Source organism: Pagrus pagrus (assembly GCF_965226575.1).
Source record: "Pagrus pagrus genome assembly, chromosome: 5".
Classification (NCBI taxonomy): domain Eukaryota; kingdom Metazoa; phylum Chordata; class Actinopteri; order Spariformes; family Sparidae; genus Pagrus; species Pagrus pagrus.
The window spans coordinates 6,097,648-6,105,038 of record NC_140189.1 but is presented as its reverse complement, the minus strand read 5'-3'; the positions used below and the strand labels follow the sequence as shown (position 1 = coordinate 6,105,038).

General features: G+C 41.0%; 1 long non-coding RNA gene across 1 annotated transcript; it reads right to left on the bottom strand.

Annotated features, from left to right (window-relative positions):
- Positions 1 to 383: 383 nt before the first annotated feature.
- Positions 384 to 942, bottom strand: LOC311257081. Its single transcript, XR_014622577.1, has 2 exons — positions 743 to 942; positions 384 to 637 (listed from the first exon to the last, which is right to left on the bottom strand). It is a non-coding gene; the product is annotated as an uncharacterized lncRNA (long non-coding RNA).
- Positions 943 to 7,391: the final 6,449 nt, after the last annotated feature.

The following is a 7,391-nucleotide window of genomic DNA, read 5'->3' as shown; positions in this document are numbered from 1 at the left end:
CTCCGTGTTTCCCTGTGTGGTCTCTCTGTTCTCCTCCAGCGTCCTCCCTCGTGTTCTCCTCCTGTGACTCCTCATGTCTCCCATTTTTTGTATGTTTATTGTTTAGTTTCTCTTGTTTCGTGTTTTGCTTTAGTTATACTTTTTCTTGTTGTTGCTCTTTGTGTTAGCCTTTAGTGCCGTTCAGTTTTGTCTTGCTAGTTATCCTGCATTCCCCTCATTGTTTATTATTCAGCTTTATCATTAAAGCTCGCTTTTCGTTCTCCCCATATTGCCTCCTGTGTATGTGTGTCTGCATTTAGGTCCTCTCCTAGCCTTCCTCCTTTCCTTTCCCTTTTAAACCGTAACATCGGTGACGTTTACAAACAGAGGGCAAAAGCAACAGATGCCGGTGCATACAGTGATTTATTCAAAGTTCTTTTTTACAGGAGTAAACAACACAATGATAAAACTCTTTAAATGAGGGTTAAAAATAACTACGTTAATGTCCATTAAAAGAGAAGTCTCTGTTCCTTAAAAGAAAAAGTCTTAAAAGATTGTCAGACCGGGACAGTTGCGTCACATGAGGTCCAGAGGAGGAGACTTGCTGCGGCGTCAGGTTTCTCCGGTGCCTCGGCTGTTCCAGCGTCCTGAAAGCCACCTGCAGACACAAAATCACTGCCAGTACAAACGTCCAGTAAAGCACAATGCCCTAACATAGGATGCATACACCAGAGTGTTACTAATGGCCCGAAGGGATACTCACACGCCAGGCAGAGCATTAAGCTCTGCAGCTGCGATTGTGACGCGTCGTAACACTCTGGATTTTCCATCGCCGTCTCGAAGTCTTTCTCTCTCTGCCTTGTTTCTCGGTCTCTCCGTCTTCTCTGGACACGCTCTTGTTGCCACTCTTCCTCTACGCTTGTGTTAGTTTATTTTTCCCGGTTCAAACCGCGGTCCTCCGCCGTCGATTGGTTCCTGTTGGGGACAAGGGCAGAACCTCCAGGTGCAGTGCATTTGTCATTTTATGGTGCGTTCACATGCAGTAGGACATTTCTAAAACATGCAGTAAAAAACTAAAAACACGCTGGTGAATAAAACCATGCAAAAACTCTAAAAATATACAATAATATACACAATAAAATAATCAATAAACCCAGTCCCAACTGCCGTGTGACACAGGCAAGGGAGTAGGTTTGATTTTGAGATTGGTGGGGACACAAAAGTGCTCCAAGGCAGCACTCCTGTAAGTTGACGTTTTTTTGCATTAGCAATCATAATTTCACATCATGCAGATGTTATAGGTTAAATAAAGAACATACGAGGAATAAACCACAATATACATTTGACAACTGTATAGCAACTAATGTAAACACATAGTAATACATGATGAGGCCTCTGAACACCAGACTTGATATAAAGCTCTGATTTTAAAGCCACATTGGTGAAGCATTGCTATTCAGATCATCATCAAACTAATTTGTCACAGTGCTGAATCTCATGACTAACATATCCATCATTATTTAACCTCACCTGTGAATTTACAGCCTCTCTTTCTTCTCCTCCTCTATCTCCTCCAGCTTCTCCTCCTCCATCTCCTCCAGCCTCTCTGCTGTCTGTCACCTTACAAAAATATGTTGATGCATGACATGAACAGATACATTAGGGATACAATGATCATAGAGCTTGATGGTACAGTTATTGCCTGAGCAAAAAAGGCTTTTACTAAATATTAAGATTACTTAATATTAATTAATTATATGTTATAATTATAAAATCACACGATCATCTAGAATCTGAGGTTTTATTGTATTTCCACCACAAATTTTCTTATTTGTGTTTTTAAACCGTTGCTCTCTTCTACACAAATACATGAAAATAAGAATTAAAACTAACTTTAAAAAAGTGTATCTCTTTGGCATTAAATATTCCTCTTTTATTCAATATCTGTATTGTTGAGCCTCTACCTATACACCCTTGAAGTAACTTACACTTTGACTCCTAAAGAAGTTTCTTATATCCACTTTTCTTTTCTTTGACATCCTTCAAATCCTATACAGCACACATGCACGGCGCACAAACACACACAAACACACACAAACACAAATGTAAATGACACCACTGATATTAAAATCCATCTAGCTGACGTGACCCAGGAAGGACAAATGCCGAACTTGTTGACAACTTACACTCGCAGAACAGATAACATGCACTGCCTGTCGTCCAGGTTGCAGGTAGTCTTTACAAGCAGAAGGAGTGACAATGGGGACAGCCAATCACATGTAAGTTAGCGAGAAACTGGCAGCCGATCAGGGAGCAGTATTTAGGTTAGAGGCGGGACTTCTAGCAGACACCGACATTTAACCCTTTGTGTGCCATAATCATTGACTAAACACTACGGACAGCGGTTGTATTGATAGTGACTACACAGTAGCGGCCGAATATTGGTAGGGACGTGTCCCTAGCGTCCCTACCCAATTCTACGCCCTTGGACACAAGTGTTATATCGTAGGCGACTGGAGTTGTTTCAGTGTCTTTAGGACGTTTCAACTCATCCAAGAGGCGTCTTCATTCAGACCCATTCAGTTGAGGATGTGTTGCGATGTCCATGTGCGCCGTCAGTCCAGTGTGAAACAGCCATAAACTGACACAATCCCAGCTGCCAGAAAGCAGAACATTTCTGGAGTTGAGAAAGTTTAAGATTCAACTTCTCCTCACCAAAATCTGGATACATTAATTCACAGAAGTAACTGGTAATCTGTTCAGAGCGCCTGCGTGTTTTTAGAAAATCATCCATATTTAGGCGCCAGTGGTGATATTTTGTCCTACAACTGAAGACATGAATCATTTTTTGTTTCATTTTAAATAAGACTCAAAAGACTTCCTTTCCTCAAACAGCTGCTCAATGTACATTTAATGAAACCAACAGGAGGAAATGTTGCATTTGTTGGGGACGATTTTCATCCTTAATAAATGATGTTTGTTTGTTTGTTCCAGCTGTTTGTCCTCATCGGTTCTCCTGCATTGTTTCATGGTGAAGCTGAAGAACATAAAGTTTCTAGCTGAAGGTTTCTTGAGGCTCTCTGGGTCATTAAAGGAGTAAAAACATAATTGAGTCGCTCTGTTAAGCTGGAAACTTAAGGTAATCCGTCAGTGGTCATTCAAAGGATTTTGTGTGAATTTAATGGGTCATTTAACATTAATAACCTGTTAATAACCGTGTAAGCCTTTAATGATGATGTGCCTCCATGAACTCACCCATGAACCAATGAAACTCACCCTTACTATGAGCGAAGTTGATTTAATGAGGAAATTAAGACTTAATAAGAGATAAAACACAACGTTTATGATCACACCATGGAGAACCGGGTAGTTTTTCAGGTTTATAAAGTATTTTACCCCACAGATGAAGTAAAATAATCCCTTTAAAAGCCTTGTGAAAGAAGTGGTTTGTTCCTTTATATATCAAGTTCTCCAGTGTTTGCACAGTGGATGTTTCCCAGCCTCAGAGGGGTCAAAGGTCAGAGCTGCAGGTCGTTGTTCAGACATGTTGGCCTTTACTTTGATCAAACACTGCAACCTTCTGATCTCTGCGAGCAGCATCACGCTGACATTCAGGCTAACTCCCTCCCGTTATAAAGCCGACACTTTATCACTGAAGCACCTCGTGAAGGTGAGTAATTACTGATGTCATCCTGACTCACTGTTCACCCGACTCAGCCAGGTCGGATGAGTCACGGTACCTGCTGTCGGTTACCCAACATCATTAAAACACAGTGTGAGCTGATAACAAGGAAAACTGGAGGATGTACGTGAGGGAACCTCAGGGAGCTGAGCGCCTGATCATCATCCACCTGCTGCACCAAGTCAGAGAGATTACAGGAGTTAAACATCATGGCCATCATAATATCAATAGTATCAATATCAAGGTTGTTTGTTAAAAACCTGAAGCATCTGATTGGCTTCTCCACAGCAATTGTTGCTGAGGATCAGGGGTATTGTAGTTTTTAGAGACGTACACCAAACTGACAGACAAAAATGTATTTATAAACTTAAACTTTTCTACATCCGCTACTAAAGTATTAGCATCAAACAATATTTTAAGCACAAATTCAAAATAACACATTGTGACAACCAGGATTTCAACACTGGATTGCACCACCTGTACACAGCCCGGAAACACACATTTCTCACAGCCTACTCACCGAGTCGTTCCCGGTTCGCGCCACGATTCAACTCCCCTTCCATCTTTATCATTCAGTTTTTTTAAGGAGAAGAGCAGCCAGTCAGGAGGAGTATGGAGAAAAGCCAGTTTTGCAGTAAAAACACACAGTAAGGTTGTCAATCCCGAAAAAAACGTTCGTCATCTGCCATCCACAGCCGTCTCCGATCAATAAATCCTCTTCACTCTTCCGGATCGCTCCATTTCCCCTCTGATCAGCTGTTTACGGAAGCTGGTCATTCACCCACAAACCAGCAGCAAACCCCGGACTGGATAATTAAACTGACTGGACTGGATGACTGACTGACGCTGTAAGTCAAAAACAACTATTTCTTTTCTTTTTTTGTTACTTGGTTGTTATTCACAATCTGAGCGTTGCTACCTCATGGACTGAACTGTTTTTTCTTTTCTTTTTTCTTTGAGCAACGAGCACTAAGGGTGGAAGAAAACTTGAAGTGGAATTTTGAGTTGGATTGTTTTTTTGCTCTGTGGACTTGGGGACTGTGGTATCTTGGGTGTGTGAATTGTGAATTTAAATATATTTGGTTTTGTGTTTGCACAATTGTTACATTTTTTGGTGTACATCCTTGTGAGGTTTTACAAACATAACTTGACTGACTGATCTTAAGTGCCAGGAGAGAAACCTGGCTGGACCCATGACAAAATAAGAGAAACTCAAATAAAACAAAGTCAAACTGTCACAACATGTCTTATCATTGGGTTATAATTAGTGATGCTTTCATGTCTTTATCACTTTTAATGTTGCAACATCAACATAACAGAAGCTCTAAACATTTATCATAAGGGTTTTATTATCAGTTAGCCACATTAGCCATGTGCTAAGCTAAGCGACTACAAACGTTAGCCACATAGAGGTAGCTGTTAGCATTAACAGGCGTGTCCGAGTTAATTTAGCAATATATAGAATTTTTTGTGGCTGAAAAGTGTGATGTTTTTCTTATCGTCCCAGACTGAAGCTGAGGAAAGACGGTCTTGAACGGTTTAGGTATTGTCACTGATGTTACAGTAAGGTTTTATTATTATTATTTATTATTTCAAGACCGTTTTAAAATTTTCTTTTTTTTTCTTTTACAGCAAAGTTTATTTTGCACAAACTTGACAACTGTAAAATATTGTTCTTGTGTTCATAAAAAAAATCAGAAATGGTATCGAATATCAAATATTTTTCTGGGCATCGTATCAAACTTTGAAATTCTAGTATCGTGACAACCCTATGACAATAATAACAATACATCCATGAGCTGGTGACATTTCATTGTTGAGAAAACACAGAGAACGAGTGTGACTGCAGAGTGAAAGAAACACTAACAGACCCAGCGGTTTCTCTAAATGTGTAATAATGTGGAAGACCTTTATTGTTGAGATCTGAGGATGATAATTATGAATGTGAGGCCTTGTTGTGCCGAGCGTGGGGACAATGAGTGTAAGGCGAAGTGAAATGCACCTTTAAAAGCGCCCCCTTTTATTCGGAGCCATTTCCTATTGATGGCCTGCTGGGACTCTGAATTAAAAGGGCATGATCTTTTCTGAAGGCAGACAGGGGATTGTACAGACACTATTTTCAGAACCACATCAAGCCAATTAGCACAGCGGCAGCTAAGCTGGTGCATGCTGGGAGCCTGCGAATGTATGAAGAAGTGTGTGTGTGTGTGCATGTGTGTGTGTGCATCTGTTTTGTGTAAGCTGAGCCATATGTTCATATTCCGACTGTATGTGGTCGTACATGCTGCATGTCTCTCTGCAGCCATGCGGAGGGTTAAATTTATCCCAGGCTCGTTAGCTAAAGCGTCCCAAGCGTCTTCTAATTAGCACATAATAGGACAGGCGCGTCCGCCACAGAGGGGCCTGTAATTTAAGAATAAAGTTCATTTTCCCTTCCAGAGACATTCCTCACAGCCGTGACCGGGCGACTACAATCAGCCTCCTCCACATTAGCATCGCTCGTTTGCTGTGAAGCATCAGTTATTATTAGCTAACACTGCTGTTATTACAGCACACAGAACAGGAGGGACAAGTCTCAGGGCCGCTGCTCCTCCTTTATTAAACAAAAACTCACATTTTGGTCTAATTTGTCATCTTCTGTGAGAGGAAACTTGTGTGTTTTTTTTCCAGGCGCTTTCTAAGAGCCCCCTGAAGTCTGATGTTCAGTAAGAGGAGAAAGTTGAGCGGTGGCTGTTGAAGGTGTGAAAGCGCGAGCAGCAGCTGGAAATAGAAAGTAGATGAATCACGTCGGGTTTGTTCCGTAATTGCAGCCTTCGTGTTCGGAGGAAGAGAGGAAGCCACGCGGAGCCATCTGGAGCTCCAGCGATCGGCTCCTGTGGAGGATGGAGAAATTATCACGATATCAACATTCACAGGGATGATTTCCAAAATTAATCACCGCCAGCTGAAACATGTAACACCTTTAATGAAGGAACAACTCTGTGTTGCTCAATTAATAATGAACTTAGTTGATGTCTGAAGACGTTTGTAGATAAAAAAAAATTGATGGATTTGAAGGTGGAAACAGTTGGTTTTTGTGTTTATTTCATTAAAATATATTCAGAAGCAGCTGCCAGGAACACGGACTGATATGTTTTTTTTGGTGCACGTGGAGCCAAAAGTTTACTGGGAGATAACTCAACAAGCAGAAATTTAAAGGTGCAGTCTGTAATATTTAAAATCCTCCTGCACAGGTGACATCGAGCTGTAATACTGAGGAGAAACTGAACAATAAAAGACGTTTCCGATTCTGAACAATATCACAAATTGATGCAGAGATGAATGTTGGGCGAGAACAAAACACTTGATGTCGTACATTTTAATCACAAAACTATTTTCTTTTGTCTGTGGTAAATTTATGTACATTTCCATCTACAGAGACACGAAGTGAGAAAGTGTGTGGGCGTTCTTACGCGCCAACACTCCTGGTTTTCCCGGGAGACTCACGTTTTTCTCTCGATTTACGACAAAATTCCCACCTTTTAGTTACCACAACTGAAGTTTTTGGCACAGCTGAATGTTGTGCCTCGTCCTTCTCAGTGAGTAAGTCAGACGGTGAAATGGAGAAGAAATACACGAGCAAAATTTAGGAAGTATTCCTTGTTTTTAGGGTGTTTTGAATGTGTATGCTGGCCCCTCTCTTCCTGGTGGAAGCAATTCATCCAGCTATCCACCCGATCTCTCAGATCGA